Here is an 18144-nt window from a genome sequence, read left to right as displayed (position 1 = left end):
TTCAGCCGGAGGGTAGTGAATCTGTGGAACTCCTTTGCCCCAGGAGGCTGTGGAGGCCAAATCACGGAGTGTCTTTAAGACAGAAATAGATAAATTCTTGATTAATAAAGGGATCAGGTCTTATGGGGAGTTGGCAGGAGAATGGGGATGAGAAAAATATCAGCCATGATTGAATGGCGGAGCAGACTCAATGGGCCAAGTGGCCTAATTCTGCCCCCAACCCCTGCTGACTACACCCCCTGACTAACTACCCGACCGATCATTTGACCTCCACTAATTAACCAACCGACCCGCTGCCCCCCCCCCCCCCCCCCCAACCGCACAAACTGGCCACTCGACAACCATCCACTGGGTCAAAACATCCTAGGATTGGCATTCACAGTCAAATTTCCACTTGCTCCTTTTTGCTTTGATTGGAATGCAGCTGCTCCTTTTGCAATCGGCCTCCGGACTGGGGCTACTGCAGAAAGGTGCGACGCAGCCATTCAGGAATCCACACAGTGCGGCAAAGCAGATTTGGATGAAAGGAAGCCATGCTCCTTTTTGAGGTCACCGCCATATATGCTAGTGAGTAGGTATGAACAGATCTCTAGGTGAACTTGTGAAGATCTGTTGAATGCATTCTACTGAGGAAACCCACAAGACAAGACTGCGCCGACAGTGCTCAAGTTAGTCATTGCTCCGATAATGAGACCGGGCCAGGCAGACAGCCAGCCTCACATCAGCCTGCCGCTGGCTGTTGTCTGTGTTGTTGCTTCCTGTGTTATGGAGTTATCTTGAGCCAGGCAGGTAAGTGGTGTGTCAATGTGCCTGGGGAGGGGGGAGGGAGCTTAGACAGCAGCAAGGCGACCATCCCATCTCCTCCTTATTTCGCCCCCCCCCCCCCCCCCCCCCACCAACTCTCTTTCCCTTCTACAATTCGTCAACACTGAAACAATGCGCACTCCAGCAGGCCGATGATCTTAGTCAAAGTATATAAAACAAAACCTGAAAGGTTTCTTCTTTCAATCTGGGCTGCATTGTTGAATCTTTCCTCCTAATATGAATTTACTATTACCGTGTACATATGGTGCAATGTGCAGAACATGTTAATGAGGCAGTTACCAAATTTCGTCTGCAGAGTTTTATAAATAACTAATGGGACATTTTCAAGTCAAATTAACAATATTGCACGATGCTTTCAAATAAAATTTGTTCTCTCTGGTTTGTTTAATGATCGCGGTGGAGTCACACCATTCAACAAGATCATGGCTGATCTGATCTTCACTGCAACTCCACATTCCACTTAACTTTTGATTCCTTTTTTTTTTTAAAAAGTCATGAATCTGACCATCTCTGCCTAAAAATATCTGTTGACCCTGCCTCCGCTGCTCTCTGGGGATGGTGGGGGGTGGGGGGGGGGGGGGGGGGAAGAAGAGAGTTCCAAAGACTCATGGCCCTCCGAGAGAAAAACATATCTTCTCATCTTGGTCTTAAATAGGGGGACCTCTTATTTTTAAACTAAACTCATCAGTTCTAGCCTCTCACACACAATGGACGGCACTGTAGCACAGTGTTTAGCACTGTTGCTTCACAGCACCAGGGTCCCGGGTTCGATTCCACTGTCTGTGCGGAGTCTACATTCTCCCCGTGTCTGCTCGGGTTTCCTCCCACAAGTCCTGAAAGACGTGCTTGTTAGGTGAATTGGACATTCTGAATCCTCCCTCAGTGTACCCGTTCAGGTGCTGGAGTGTGGTGACTGTCATAATATACACCAGTATATCATGGTGCAGACACACACTGATGGACACACAGTGGGACCAATCAACATACACAACACCGCAGCCAATCACCAGTGAGAGCACACGCACTACAAAGACAGGGGGCATCAGAGTTCCCGCTCATTCGAGTAGCAGCTAGCTAGGAGCACAGAGCTCACAGCCTGCAACACAGACATTCACCATGTGCTGAGTGCATCAACTGGTTAGGACAAGGCAAAGGTCTTTAGTTAAAGCTAGTATCGTATTTACCCACAGTTCAAGTATGTTTAAATAGTTAACCTTGTAATAAAATAGTGTTGCACTACTTCAAGTGTTGGTGAGCTGTGTGTGATCCAGAACACCCAACACATCAGCGACTAGGGGATTTTCACAGTAACTTCGTTGCTGTGTTAATGTAAGCCTACTTGTGATACTGATGAAGATTATAATAAAGGGGAAACATCCTCAGCATCCACCCTGTCAAGTCCCCTCAGGATCTTATTAAGATCACCTCTCGACTTCTAAACTCCATTGGATAACAGGCCCCAACTGTCCAACCTTTACTCATAGGATAAACCTAACCAGGTATCGGTTGAGTGACCCTTCTCAAAATTGCTTCAAATACATTTATATAAAATAAAAAGACCAAACATGTACATAGTACTCCAGATCAGTCTCACCAACATCCCATAGAATTGTAGAAAAACATCCCTGTGACATCCACGATGTCTTGTTACAATTAGGGAGGGAAAAAACCCGGAGTTGGTGATTAAGAGCTCAGTACACATTTTTGGCAAGACTGAAGACCATTGCCGTTACAATTTCCAAAGTTTTTTTGACTATCCCGTCCCATACCTGGTGATCTGCATCAATCTTTGCATCAAAGTCACCAAGAATGATCAGCTTGTCTGACTTTGACAGAGTAGCAATCAATTACACCATCGAACCTTGGGAGTTTGACCCTGAATATTCTGCCAATGCTGCATCCAAAATGAAGAAACTACAGGACTAACTCTCCTCAGGGCCACTGAAATCGCTTCAGTTCAAAACTGCAAGATAAAGAAAAAGATTAGTTTTTGTGAGGGTAATCACCTCTCTTTTTCAGACAATGCCAAAAGTTGGTTCAGGGAATGTCTAAATGGAAACAGAAGAGAAAACAAAAAAGGCACATTTTACCTTGGAAAGTGCAAACCTCAAGTCAGAAAATCTGCTTCCCGATTGAGTAAGTTGCCAGTCAGCGATTCCCAATGTTCTGGCAGCAAATCAATGCCGAGTAAATAATGCCCAACATCAGCCAGCTCCTCCTGCCCTGTCATCAAGGGGGCTAAGACAATTGCTCCATCCACCCGCCTAATGTCTAAATCCTGTCTGTGGAGGGGGAATATCTACCCCAGTGCTCATGAAAACTTTTAAAATCATTTGTCTTCAAACAATCGAACATGTCCAAAATAAAGTTTGATGCGCGTGCATTTTGCTGATTATCATAATACTACAGAAGCATCATCATTAGAACCATTCCTCGGACAAGCATTTTGACATAAATCTTTCTGTGGCTTTAAAATCACTTTTGCTGCAAAACTGCATTGCTCAGAAGTATAATTAAGGGCCATAGATTTAGTTGCGACTCCAACTGAAATTTGCATTGGTCCCGAGAGGCTCAGATACTGCTAAATTATCCTTAAGTCAGGAAAAGATAATCTCTAGAGCTAAAGCCTCTCAGCAGTCGAGTGTGTATCTTTGACACCTCTCCCTTGCTTTGCAAGGCAAATAAGCAGTGACAGGAGTGTTGTTATGGATCATGCAGATAACCAGATGTAGGCAGCACTGAGGACTCTCAGTCTCAGCTTTAATCATTCCACCAAGTAAGACGAGCAACACACGGGATAAATCTTTGTAACGAAGAGATGAAAGTATTTAGCTCAATTTGGGTGAGTAACTGCAGCTTCATCAATTTGCACTGCTCGAGATACCAACCAAAATAACATTCAACTTTCCCATTATACTGCAGCACAGAGCATGGAAGGGCACTGAAGGAAAACGCATTAATATTTTATGAACTCACACTTAAACAGATCAGGAGAATAGCAAATCTCATTATTACCAGAAATTGTAGTTTGTATTATTCAACAGAAAACATTCAAAATCAAAGGAGAAAACTGATGAGCTGCTCCAACAGAACTTGGGGGCGGGGGGGGGGGGGGGGAATTTTCAACTTCCCCCACGTGGGCAGTGAAGTCAATTGACAGATAAAAATCAGACTTGTTCTACAGCGTAGGATTTTTTAAAATGTTGTTTCTGGGATGTGCCTGGCAAGACTAAGATTTATTGCTCATCTCTAAGTGCACTTGAGAAAGGGGTGGTGAGTCAGCCTCGAGAACCGCGGCAGTCCATGTGGTTAGTAGGAAGTTAGTTCCAAGATTTTCTCCTGTGACAGTGAAGGATTAGTGCTATCGTCCCGAGGCAGGATGGTTGAGGGGAACATGCAGGTAGGTGGTGCTGTACCCATGCATCCGCTGGCCTTTTCCTTCCAGTTGGTCAAGGTTGCAGGATTGAAAGGTGCCCCCTGAAGGATTGGCTGCAATGCATCATGTAAACAGCACACGTTATGACGACTGTGAGCTGGTGGAGGGTGTTAATATTTAACCTGGTGGATTGGGTACCAATCGAGCAGGCTACTTTGTCCTGGATGGTGCCAAAATTCGAATGTTGTTAGAGCTGCATCCATTCAGGCAAGTGAAGCGTATTCCATCACACTTCTGACCTATTGGGCCTGGTAGATGGTGGACAGGCTTTAAGGAGTCAGGAGGGCAGTTACATAAGACCGAGGGCAAAATTCTCCACCGAGCCACAATGCAAACGTGAACCAGTGGAGAACTGGACTTCCGGCCAAAAGATCAGCGGCAGGTGCCAAATTGGACATCTTTTGCTGGGAGCGATAACAAGGGTCACACCCCATGTTGCCGGCAGCATGCAAAACCGGCATTTGCATGCATTTAAATGTGAGCACCTCTCAGGCGGAAGTCTTGCGGACATGGATTACCACAAGTATTGACAAATGTGGACTGGACGCATGGCTGGGAGGGGGAGTGGGAGGCTAAAAAAACACTGAAAAACTGTGGATTGGCTGCCTGGGTAGGAGGCAGTAGTAGATAGTGACTTGGTGCCAAGTTCATGGATTTGGGGTGTCCCCCTTGGATTCGGGTGGCTTGGCTCAGGCCGCCATTGCTGCAGTCAGTCTTTTAACCAGACCCCTTCCTGCCTGTGTCCTTTCAATGCTCAGAATGGCTCTGGTCATAGAACGTAGACATAGAACATAGAACACTACAGCACAGTACAGGCCCTTTGGCCCACGATGTTGTGCTGACCATATACCCTAATCTAAGATCAACCTAACGTACACCCCTTGTATTTACTGTGTCCATGTGCCTGTCCAAGAGTTGCTTAAATGGCCCTCATGACTCTGACTCCACTACCTCGGCTAGCAGTGCATTCCACGCACCCACCACTGTGTGTAAAGAACCTACCTCTGACATCTCCCCTGTACCTTCCTCCAATCACCTTAAAAGTATGTCCCCTCATGACAGCCATTTCCGCCCTGGGGAAAAGTCTCTGGCTATCCATGCCTCTCATCACCTTGTACACCTCTATCATGTCACCGCTCTTCCGTCTTCGCTCCAGTCAGAAAAGCCCCAGCTCCCTCAACCTATCCATCAGACATGCCCTCCAGTCCAGGAAAATCCTGGTAAATCTCCTCTGCAAAGCAGCCACACCTTTCCTATAATGAGGCGACCAGAACTAGATATAATATTCCAAGTGTGGTCTAACCAGGGTTTTATAAAGCTGCAGCAAAACCTAGCGGCTCTTAAACTCAATCCCCCTGTTAATTAAAGTCAACACACCATACGCATTCTTAACAACCCTATCAACCTGGGTGGCAACTTTGAGGGATCTATGTACATGGACCCCAAGATCCCTCTGTTCCACCACACTTCCAAGAATCCCGCCTTTAATCCTGTATTCAGCATTCAAATTTGACCTTCCAAAATTAATCATTTCACATTTATCTAGGTTGAACTCCATCTGCCACTTCTCAGCCCAGCTCTGCATCCTGTCAATGTCCTGTTGTAACCTGCCACAGCCCTCAACACTATCTACAACTCCACCAACCTACTAACCCACCCTTCCACTTCCTCATCCAAGTCATTTATAAACACCACAAAGCGCAGAGGTGCCAGAACAGATCCTTGCAGGACACCACTGGTCACCGACCTCTAGGCGGAATACTTTCCATCCACTACCACTTGCTGTCTTCTTTCGGACAGCCAATTCTGTATCCAGAGAGACAAATTTCCCGGTATCCCATGCCCCCTAACTTTCTGAAGAGCCTACCATGGGGAACCTTATCAAATGCCTTACCGAAATCCATATACACCACATCCACTGCCCGACCTTCATCAATGCGTCTCGTCACATCCTCAAAGAATTCAATGAGGCTTGTGAGGCATGACCTGCCCATCACAAAGCCATGCTGACTATCTTTAATAAAACTAGGTTTTCTAAATAATCATAAATCCTATCTCTCAAAATCCGTTCCAATATTTTGCTCACCACAGACGCAAGACTGACTGGTCTATAATTCCCAGGGATTTCCCGATTCCCTTTCTGGAACAGGAGAACAACATTCGCCTCCCTCCAATCATCCGGTACTACTCCAATGGAGAGTGAGGACGCAAAGATCATCGCCAATGGCGCAGCAATCTCCTCCCTTGCTTCCCGTAGTAACCTTGGGTATATCCCATCAGGCACAGGGGACGTATCTATCCTGATGCTTTTCAAAACTTCCAGCACATCCTCTTTCTTAATATCAACCTGTTCGAGCCTATTAACCTGGTTCACACTGTTCTCACTAGCAACAAGATCCTTCTCTCTAGTGAATACTGAAGCAAAATATTCATTTAGGGCCTCCCCTACCTCCTCAGACTCTAGGCATAAGTTCCCTCCACTCTCCCTGATTGGCCCTACTCTCACTCTGATCATTCTCTTATTTCTCACATAAATATAGAACGCCTTGGTGTTCACCCTAATCCTTCCTGCCAGGGCTTTTTCATGCCCCCTGCTAGCTCTCCGAAGTCCATTTTTGAGTTCCTTCCTGGCTACCTTGTAACCCTCTAGAGCTGTGCCAGATCCTTGCTTCCTCAACCTTACGTAAGCTTCCTTCTTCCTCTTGACTAGAAGCTCCATTTCTCTTGTCATCCAAGGCTCCTTCACCTTACCATTCCTTCCTTGTCTCAGTGGGACAAAACTATCCAGCACTCGCAGCAAGTTCTCCTTAAACAACCTCCATATTACTATTGTGCATTTCCCAGAGAACAACTGTTCCCAATTTATGCTCCTCAGCTCCTGTTTAACAGCAGTATAATTTCCCCTCCCCCAATTAAATACCTTCCCATACTATTTGTTCCAATCCCTTTCCGTGACCATAGTAAAGGTTAAGGAGTTATGGTCACCATCACTGAAATGCTCTCCAACCAAAACATCTGACACCTGGCCTGGTTCATCGCCAAGCACCAAATCCAAGATGGCTTCCCCCCTAGTCAGCCTATCTACATATTGAGTCAGGAATCCTTCCCGTCTCATCTGACACATCTGACAAAATCTGCTCCATCCAAACCACTTGCACTAAGGAGGTTCCAGTTAATATTAGGGAAGTTGAAGTCACCCATGACAACATCTCGGTTACTTCTGCACCTTTCCAAGATCTGCCGGCCAATCTGTTCCTCCATCTCTGCTACTATTGGGGGGTCTATGGAAAACTCCCAATAAATGACTGCTCCTTTCTTGTTTCTAACTTCCACCCATACTAACTCAGTGGACAAACCCTCCTCGACTACCTCCTTTTCTGCAGTTGTGATGCACTCCCTAATTAACAGTGACACTCCCCCTCTTCTTTTACCTCCCTCACTACTCTTCTGAAAACATCTAAACCCCGGAACATCTAACAACCATTCCTGCCCTTGTGAAATCCATGTCTCCATAATAGCCACAGCATCATAGTTCCAAGTACTGATCCATGCTCTAAGTTCATCTCCCTTATTCCTGACACTCCTTGCATTGAAACAGACACCCTCTAACACATTCCACTGAGTGCAATGTTGCCCTATCAACTGTCTATCCTTCCGCACAGACTATTTCTGCCTGTTCAACAGCTACCCTATCCTCTGATCCGTAGCTCTGGTTCCCATCCCCCTGCCAAACTAGTTTAAACCCTCCCTAAGAACTCCAGCAAACTTCCCACCCAGGATATTGGTGCCCCTCCAGTTTAGGTGCAATCTGTCCTTCATGTACAGGTCCCACCTTCCCCAGACGATATCCCAATGATCCACATATCTGAAGCCTTCTCTCCTGCACCAGCCCAATAGCCACGTGTTCAGCTGCACTCGTTTTCTGTTCCTTGCCTCACTTGCACGTGGCACCGGTAGCAATCCTGACATTACTACTCTGTTGTCCTGCTCTTTAGCTTCCAACCTAACTCCCTAAAATCACATTTTAGATCCTTATACCTTTTCTTATGCCTATGTGTACCACAACTTCTGGTTGCACCTCCTCCCCCTTAAGAATCCTATAGACTCGATCAGAGCCATCCCTGACCCTGGCACCCGGGAGCAACATACCTTCCGGGAGTCTCGATCACGACCACAGAATCTCCTATCCGTTCCCCTAACCATGGAGTCTCCTATCACTATTGCTTTTCTATTCTCCCCCTTTCCCTTCTGAGCCACAGATCCAGGCTCAGTGCCAGAGACCAGGCCTCTATGGCCTTCCCCTGGTAGGTTTCCCCCCTCCCCCAACAGCATCCAAAACGGTATACTTGTTTTGAAGGGGAACGGCCACGAGGGATCCCTGCACTGTCTGCCCGTTAATTTTCCTTCCCCTGACTGTAACCCAGCTACTCTTGTCCTGAATCTTGGGTGTGGCTACCTCCCTGTAACTCCTCTCTATCACCCCCTCTGCCTCCCGGATGACCCAAAGTTCATCCAGCTCCAGCTCCAGCTCCAGTTCCCTAACGCGGTCTCCGAGGAGCTGGAGTTGGGTGCACTGCCCGCAGGCGTAGTCAGTGGGGACACCAGTGGTGTCCCTCACCACCCACATCCTACAGGAGGAGCATGCAACTGCCCTAGCTTCCATCCCCTCTGATCTAAATTCCCAAGGAGACTTAAAAGGAAAAACAAAGATTAAATACCTGTTAGGACCTTAACAAAATATATACTCTCTCTGGTCATGTGGGCGCCCACCCAGGCGGCCGCTCTGGACACCCTCATACCCCAGCTGCATCATCAAAGGCCAAGCTCAATCAGGTGCCCATCAGATGTTGGCACTCCTCAGAAGTTCTGCCCATTTCAGGGGAACCAGGGGATCAGCAGAGCTCACCCCAACCAGAGGACACCTGCACCACAGTCTTTGGAACACTGATTCTCTGACCCTCATCAGGGCAGAGGGCTCACCAGTGACCTCCATCCCTCTGGATCGCCAGCTGTCTCCTCCTGGTGAGACTGGCAGCACCGACTGCCTCTGCACCTTCCTTTTTAATAATAATAATCTTTTATTGTCATTAGTAGGCTTACATTAACACTGCAATGAAGTTACTGTGAACAGCCTCTAGTCGCCACATTCCGGCGTCTGTTTGGGTACACAGGGAGAATTCGGAATGTCCAAATTACCTAACAGCCTTGAGAGGGGAAACCGGAGCACTCGGAGGAAACCCACGCAGACACAGTGAGAACGTACAGAGTCCGCACGTGATGCAAGCGGGAATCAAACCTGGGATTCTGGCGCTGTGAAGCAACATTGCTAACCACTGTGCTATCGTGCCGCACAAAACATGTGTCAGAAGTGGTATCAGGCACGGTTCAGGAGGGCAGGCTCGAATCTGCGGCCCATCCTGGGGAAGAGAGTGCCCCTCCGTTCCTCACTGGCATGGAGCTCTGGGTCCACCTTAAGGCCCCCAACCTCGGAGGGGGGGGGGGGGGGGGGGGGGAGGCTGGCGCTAACTCTGGCCCCAGGAGTTACAATGCCTGCTGAGCCAGAAAATGCAAGGAATTCGCGGCAGCAGAGTGCTGGTCCATTAGCATGTCTTGAATTGCTTCCCAAACTCCCAGCGTCAACACTTAGGGTGGAATTTACCAGCAGCATATTCCGGTCCCACCGATGCCACAACAAGTTTGCCAGCGACCAGGGGTGGGGTGCATTCAACGGGAAATTCCGTTGACAACGACGGGACCAGAACATCCCACTGGTGGGACACCTCTGCTGCGGAAAGCCACGTGGCGAGTTGGGCGGTAAATCCCGTCCTTTATTCTCCCTTTCACCCAGACTTTCCTGAGTCTGACTGCTCTTCTAGCCACGATATTTTGGCTGGTTTAGAGTCAATGGTAAACCCCAGGATATTGGCCATTAAATGTCAAGTTGGAGATGGTTAGATCCTCTCTTTTTGGAGATGGTCATTGCCTGGCACTTTGTGGTATGAAATTTTACCTGCCAATTATCAGTCTGTCTGAATGTAGTCTTGCTGTGGGAGGACATGGTCTGCTTTTGTACGCGAGGATTCATAAATGGTACTGAATATTGTGCAATCATTAGGGTCCATCCTCACTTTTCACTATGTTGGAGGGAAACGCATTGACAAAGCAGCAGTAGATGGTTGGGCCTGACATGACTTCGAGGAACTTTTGCAATGATATCCTAGGGCTGAGGTGACTGACCTCCAGCAACCTCAACCATTTTCCAACCACTGGAGAGTTTCTCTCCCGATTCCCATGGACTTCAATTTTGCTTGGACACTTTGAAACCAAAAATACGGTCTCACTCCCACCTCGCCTCTTGAATTCAGCTCTTTTGTCCATTGTTTGAACCAAGGCTGCATGAGATTTGAACTCAAAGTGAGCATGAGTGAGTACATTTTTTCTATTGTGTGTCACAGGATGTGAGCATTGCTGGCAAGGCCAGCATGGATTGCCCATGCATAATTGCCATTGAACAGAATGGCTTGCTGGCCATTTCAGAAGACAGTTCAGAGCAACCACATTGCTTTGGGTTTGGAGACATGTCGGCCAGACCACGCAAGGATGGCAGATTTCTTTCCCTAAAGCGTATTAGTGAAACAGATGGTTTTAACGATCAATTATAGTTGTCATGGTAACCATTACTAAGGCGAGCTTCCAATTCCAGATTTTATTAATTGTATTTAAATTCCATCAGCTGCTGTGGTGGGATTTGACCCCATGTATCCAGAGCAATTAGTTTGGGCCCAAGAATCATTCATTCAGTGACTTAACCATTACGTCACCATCTGCTAAGTGCCACTTGATAGTACGGTCAACAACATTTTGCTGATGATTGAGAGTAGGCGGATGGGATAGTCTTGACCAGGTCGAATTTGAGACAGGATATGCCTGGGTAATTTTTCACATTGTTAGGCAGTTGCCAGTGTCATACCTCTTCTGAAACCACTTGACTAGGGTGTGACTAGTTCTGGAGTACACGTCTTTGGTACCAAAGGTGGCATCTTAGCAGAGCCCATAAACTTTGAAGTATACAATCATTTACTGATATCATGTGGAGTGATTTGTATTGTCTGAAGAATAGCATCTGTGATCCTGGGGACCTCCAGAAGAGACCAAGGTGGATCATCCAATCAGCAATTCTAGCTGAAGATGATTGCTTGGGTTTCAGTCTATCTTTTGTACTGATGTCCTGGGCAGCCCTATCGAGGGTGGGATTTTTGTGAAGCCTTCTGCTCTGGTTAGCTATTTGATTGTCCACCACCATTCACAAATAAACCTGGCAGAACTTTCATCCAATCCATTGGCTGTCAGCTCGTTGTTTTCTGAGTATCGCTTGCTGCTTCTACTATTTACCATGCAGGTAGTCCTGTGTTGTAGATTTTCCAAGGTGGCATCTCATTTTTAGGTATGCCTGGTGCTGCCCCTGGCATGTTCTTCAACAGTTCTTTTGAACCAAGGTTGACCTCATAGCATGTTGGATACGGTAGAGTGCGGGGTCTTCTGGGCCATGGAGGTTACAGATTGCGATGGAATACAATTCTGCTGCAGCTGATGGCCCACAACACCACATGGACGCCCAATTTTAGAGCTGCGATATTTCATTCAAATGGATGCCTGAGGACAGGACTTCGTCTCCACAAGGACTGTGGCAGCCATTCTTATTGATACAGTCATGAACCAATACATGTTCAATTGAGAGACTGGTGAGGATGAGGTGAAGCACATTTTCCCTCTTGCTGGTTCACTCACCATCTGCTGCAAGCCACCAGGGTCAACAGGTCCCAAGAGTAGGTCACTGAGCCACTCTTGGTTGTGGATCTTGAAGTCCCCCTGCCAGAGTCAATGCTGGGCCCTTGCTACCTTCTTCGAAGTAGCATTCAACACAAGAGGAGGACTGATTCAACAGCTGAATGTGGGTAGTAGGGGTGAGTGTATGGTGATGGTAAAATCTACTCCAGCAGATTACTACACAGGCAGTTAGAGTGATCCTTATGACGTCTGTCCCTCTGAAGCTGTGTGTAGCCCCAAATTAAAATGCTATGCAAAGGCCAAGCTGCTGATTTGAGGCTGCAACAGAAATAACTATGAATCAGCATATGCTGAGGATGGGAAGTAGTTTGCTTGTCGCTGTGGAAAATTCTTTTGGGCTAGATTTGCATTAATTCTGGGAACTGCAATTGTAGCTTTCTGAAATATATAGAGTAAATGAAATATACAGGACAGAAACAAGCCATTCTGTCCAACCAGTCCATGTTGGCATTGTTGCGTTACTCGAGTCTCCTCCAATCATTCTCATCCAATTCATGCTGTATTCCCTTCTCTGGAATATAGAATATGCTTATCAAGCTTCCCCTTAAATGCATCTATGTTATTGGCCACAACTAAAGTGAAGCGAGGTGGGCTGGTTAGTTGGCACCTGTTGCCCCACGCTGTGGGTAAAATCCCAGTGCTAGAGGACAGATGCCCTTAAGTGACCATTGACTGGCGATTGAACATAGAACATAATAGTGCAGTACAGGCCCTTCCGCCCTCGATGTTGCGCCGACCTGTGAAACCACTCTAAAGCCCATCTACACTATTCCCTTATCTTCCATATGTCTATCCAATGACCATTTGAATCCCCTTAGTGTTGGCGAGTCCACTACTGTTGCAGGCAGGGCATTCCACACCCTTACTACTCTCGGAGTAAAGAACCTACCTCTGACATCTGTCTTATATCTATCTCCCCTCAATTTAAAGCTATGTCCCCTCGTGCTAGACATCACCACCCGAGGAAAAAGGCTCTCACTGTCCTCCCTATCCAATCCTCTGATCATCTTGTATGCCTCAATTAAGTCACCTCTTAACCTTCTTCTCTCTAACGAAAACAGCCTCAAGTCCCTCAGCCTTTCCTCACAAGATCTTCCCTCCATACCAGGCAACATTCTGGTAAATCTCCTCTGCACCCTTTCCAATGCTTCCACATCCTTCCTATAATGCGGCGACCAGAATTGCACGCAATACTCCAAATGCGGCCGCACCAGAGTTTTGTACAGCTGCAACATGACCTCATGGCTCCAAAACTCAATCCCTCTACCAATAAAAGCTAACACACCGTACGCCTTCTTAACCACCCTCTCAACCTGGGTGGCAACTTTCAGGGATCTATGTACATGGACACTGAGATCTCTCTGCTCATCTACACTGCCAAGAATCTTACCGTTAGCCCAGTACTCTGTCTTCCTGTTATTCCTTCCAAAATGAATCACCTCACACCTTTCTGCATTAAACTCCATTTGCCACCTCTCAGCCCAGCGCTGCAGCTTATCTATGTCCCTCTGTAACTTGTAACATCCGTCCGCACTGTCCACAACTCCACCGACTTTAGTGTCATCTGCAAATTTACTCACCCATCCTTCTACGCCCTCCTCCAGGTCATTTATAAAAATGACAAACAGCAGTGGCCACAAAACAGATCGTTGTGGTACACCACTAGTAACTGGACTCCAGTCTGAACATTTCCCATCAACCACCACCCTTTGTCTTCTTCCAGCTAGCCAATTTCTGATCCAAACTGCTAAATCACCCTGAATCCCATGCCTCCGTATTTTCTGTGGTAGCCTACCGTGGGGAACCTTATCAAACGCTTTACTGAAATCCATATACACCACATCAACTGCTTTACCCTCATCCACCTGTTTGGTCACCTTCTCAAAGAACTCAATAAGGTTTGTGAGGCACGACCTACCCTTCACAAAACCGTGTTGACTATCTCTAATCAAATTATTCCTTTCCAGATGATTATACATCCTATCTCTTATAAACCTTTCCAAGATTTTGCCCACAACAGAAGTAAGGCTCACTGGTCTATAGTTACCGGGGTTGTCTCTACACCCCTTCTTGAACAAGGGGACAACATTTGCTATGCTCCAGTCTTCTGGCAATATTCCAGTAGACAAAGATGACTTAAAGATCAAAGCCAAAGGCTCAGCAATCTCCTCCCTAGCTTCCCAGAGAATCCTAGGATAAATCCCATCCGGCCCAGGGGACTTATCTATTTTCACACTTTCCAAAATTCCAACACCTCCTCCTTATGAACCTCAAGCCCTTCTAGTCTAGTAGCCCGAATCTCAGTATTCTCCTCGACAACATTGTCTTTTTCCTGTGTGAATACTGACGCAAAATATTCATTTAGCACCTCGCCTATCTCCTCGGACTCCAAGCTCAACTTCCCACTACTGTCCTTGACTGGCCCTACTCTTATCCTAGTCATTCGTTTATTCCTGACATATCTATAGAAAGCTTTAGGGTTATCCTTGATCCTGCCTGCCAAAGACTTCTCATGTCCCCTCCTGGCTCTTCTTAGCTCTCTCTTTAGGTCCTTCCGAGCTAACTTGTAACTCAGGAGCGCCCTAACTGAACCTTCATGTCTCATCTTTACATAAGCCTCCTTCTTCCTCTTGACAAGTGTTTCGACTGCTTTCGTAAACCACGGTTCCCTTGCTCGACCACGTCCTCCCTGCCTGACAGGTACATACTTGTCAAGGACACGCAGTGGCTGTTCCTTGAACAAGCTCCACATTTCCATTGTGCCCATCCCCTGCAGTTTTCCTCTCGATCCGATGATTCCTAAGTCTTGCCTCATCGCATCATAATTGCCTTTCCCCCAGATATAACTCTTGCCCTGCGGTATATACCTATCCCTTTCCATCACTAAAGTAAACGTAATCGAATTGTGGTCACTATCACCAAAGTGCTCACCTACCTCCAAATCTAACACCTGTCCTGGTTCATTACCCAGTACCAAATCCAATATGGCCTCGCCTCTCATTGGCCTATCTACATACTGTGTCAGGAAACCCTCCTGCACACATTGGACAAAAACGGACCCATCTAAAGTACTCGAACTATAGCGTTTCCAGTCAATATTTGGAAAGTTAAAGTCCCCCATAACAACTACCCTGTTGCTTTCGCTCCTATCCAGAATCATCTTTGCAATCCTTTCCTCTACATCTCTGGAACTTTTCGGAGGTCTATAGAAAACCCCTAACAGGGTGACCTCTCCTTTCCTGTTTCTAACCTCAGCCCATACTACCTCAGTAGACAAGTCCTCATCAAACGTCCTTTCTGCCACCCTAATACTGTCCTTGACTAACAATGCCACCCCGGCCCCTCTTTTACCACCTTCCCTGAGATTACTGAAATATCTAAACCCCGGCACCTGCAACAACCATTCCTGTCCCTGCTCTATCCAGGTCTCCGAAATGGTCACAACATCGAAGTCCCAGGTACCAAAGAAGCATTAGCATTAGCAAATTTCCCCCCAGGATATTGGTACCCCTCTGGTCCAGGTGTAGACCATCCTGTTTGTAGAGGTCCCACTGACCCCAGAATGAGCCCCAATTATCCAGAAATCTGAAACCCTCCCTCCTGCACCATCGTGTTCAACCCCTCTCTCTCCCTATTCCTCGTTTCACTATCATGTGGCCTGGGTAACGACCCAGAGATAATAACTCTGTTTGTCCTAGATCTAAGTTTCCACCCCAGCTCCCTGAATTCCTGCCTTGCATCCCTATCCCTTTTCCTACCTATGTCATTGGTACCTATGTGGACCACGACTTGGGGCTGCTCCCCCTCCCCTTAAGGATCCCGAAAACACGATCCGAGACATCACGCACCCTGGCACCTGGGAGGCAACACACCAACCGAGTCTCCCTCGTTCCCACAGAATCTCCTATCTATCCCCCTAACTATGGAGTCTCCCATGACTAATGCTCTACTCCTCTTCCCCTTCTCTGTGCCAGAGACCTGTGCCCCATGGCTTACCCCTGGTAAGTCTCCCCCTCCCCACCCCCACCCCCCCGCCAACAGTATCCAAAGCGGTATACTTTTTACTAAGGGAATGACCACAGGGGATCCCTGTTCTGACTGCTTCCTTCCAGCCCCTCTCACCGTCACCCATCTATCTTTATTCTTCGGAGTAACTACATCCTTGAAGCTTCTATCTATGACCACCTCTGCCTCCCAAATGATCCGAAGTTCATTCACCTCCAGCTCCCTAATGTGGTTTCTGAGGAGCTGGAGATGGGTGCACTTCCCACTGATAAAATCAGCAGGGACATTGACGGCGTCCCGCACCTCAAACATTCTGCAGGAGGAACATTGCACTACCTTCCCTGCCATCCCCTCTAGATAAAAAAAAAAAAAAGAGCTTACCCGTTATTCACTCCCCTTCTCAGCAAGCACTAACTCAGCAACCTCTGCGCCCTGCACGATAACACCGGAGGGAAAATAAAAGAAAAACTACTTACCAGTCATCAGCCACCAGCCAATCCCTTACCTGCAGGCTGTGACTTCACGGTTCAACTTCTTTCTACTTCTATCTGCCCTCGAGCCTTCCTCTTGATCTATACAGCAGTTGTTTTTTTTTGGTTAGAGGAGGGGGTAGGAGGGAAACACTGAAGAAGTGTTTCGGGTTTAAGTGTCACTTGACAACAGCTCCTCCACAAACCACCTTCAAGTTAGGGTGAGCACAACTGACGTATGCAAATTGCCCCTGCAACAGCCAATCAGAACCTCCGCTCTACTGCCCTCTGCTGGATTGAAGGGCTTCAATTGGTTGTTGGACACTAGGGTCTCCTGACTCCTCCCCCACCACTGGTAAAATTGCAGTGGGGCAGGCGCAGGAAAGTAGGCACTGGAAATGGTGCCCCGGCATGGCACTCAATTTTACAAGACTGCCAGAACCTTCCCTGCTGAAGATCGGCTGCCAAAGGTCAAAGCCTGGAAAGGTGTTTGGAAGCAGCCTGCAGCCACCTGGGAATCAGCGAGGCCTACTACAGCTTTCCCGCTCACTGCCTTGTCCCCATTACTGAAGCCGCATGCCACAGCTGTGGCTGCAGAGCATCCTGTGGAGAGGTTTCCCATCCACAGTGGTGGTATGACAGCTGTGGTCGCAGCCTATTTAAAAAAAATGAAAGACAGATGAACGGACATTGCGCGACAAACGCCAGGCATGAATATTCCCTTGCAGTCAGGGAACACTTCAGCAGTCAGAGGCGGGCATTCAGCATCTGATCTTCAGGTAAGCATTCTCCAAGGCCGCCTTCAGGACGCGCGACAACGCAGAATCGCCGAGCAGAAACCTATAGCCAAGTTCCACACACATGAGTACGGCCTCAACCGGGACCTTGGATTCATGTCGCATTACATTCACCCCCACCATCTGGCCTGGGCTTGCGAAATCCTACCAACTGTCCTGGCTTGAGAAATTCACACCTCTTAACCAATTATCCCTTTCTCTGGATCTGTAAAGACTTAATTACCTGCAAAGACTCGCATTCAAAGTATCGTCTTGCATATTTGACTTTGTCTCCGTATATGTTCCTGAACCTACCTCTTCATTCACCTGAGAAAAGAGCAGTGCTCCGAAAGCTAGTGATTCAAAACAAACCTGTTGAACTTTAACCTGGTGTTGTAAGACTTCTTACTGTGCTCACCCCAGTCCAACGCCGGCACCTCGACATCCAAAAAATTGAATTCAGAGGGCGCTTCAATTTGTGGTCTCCCTCCTTCAGTGACTCCGCCCACACAGCCTGCCATTTTTCCAAAGCTTAAGGCCCTCCGATTGGCCTTGGGAAATTGCCTGTCCATCCCTAATTCAACAGCGGGCATGGAGGCAATTGGTTAAAAGGATGCTTCCCAGAAAATCATACCAGTGATCATGCTACCAACAAGTGTGTCATCGAGACACGGAAGTGGTTCTGACCAGTGATTATCTTTTTAAGTGGACAAGATTCCTACCTGTGGGCATCTTCATGCAAACATGATTTCTTTGCTTTGACAAGGGCCAGCAAATCCTTCAA

General features: G+C 47.4%; 1 protein-coding gene across 10 annotated transcripts in view; it reads right to left on the bottom strand.

The window, feature by feature from the left end:
- LOC140393091 (heparan sulfate glucosamine 3-O-sulfotransferase 1-like) overlaps positions 1-18144 on the bottom strand; it is a 219469-nt gene that overhangs the window by 125362 nt on the left and 75963 nt on the right. For 3 of the 10 annotated variants that reach the window (XM_072479117.1, XM_072479118.1, XM_072479119.1), the window contains one exon: positions 2595-2788. The exons of the other annotated variants lie outside the window; for them this stretch is intronic. The gene's annotated coding sequence lies outside the window, so the exon portion shown is untranslated. Of the gene's footprint in view, positions 1-2594; positions 2789-18144 lie in introns of those variants that run through there. 10 annotated transcript variants of the gene reach the window in all.

Source organism: Scyliorhinus torazame, chromosome 16 (genome assembly GCF_047496885.1).
Source record: "Scyliorhinus torazame isolate Kashiwa2021f chromosome 16, sScyTor2.1, whole genome shotgun sequence".
NCBI classification, from domain to species: domain Eukaryota; kingdom Metazoa; phylum Chordata; class Chondrichthyes; order Carcharhiniformes; family Scyliorhinidae; genus Scyliorhinus; species Scyliorhinus torazame.
The sequence above is the reverse complement of the archived record's forward strand: the minus strand, read 5'-3'. Positions and strand labels throughout refer to the sequence as shown.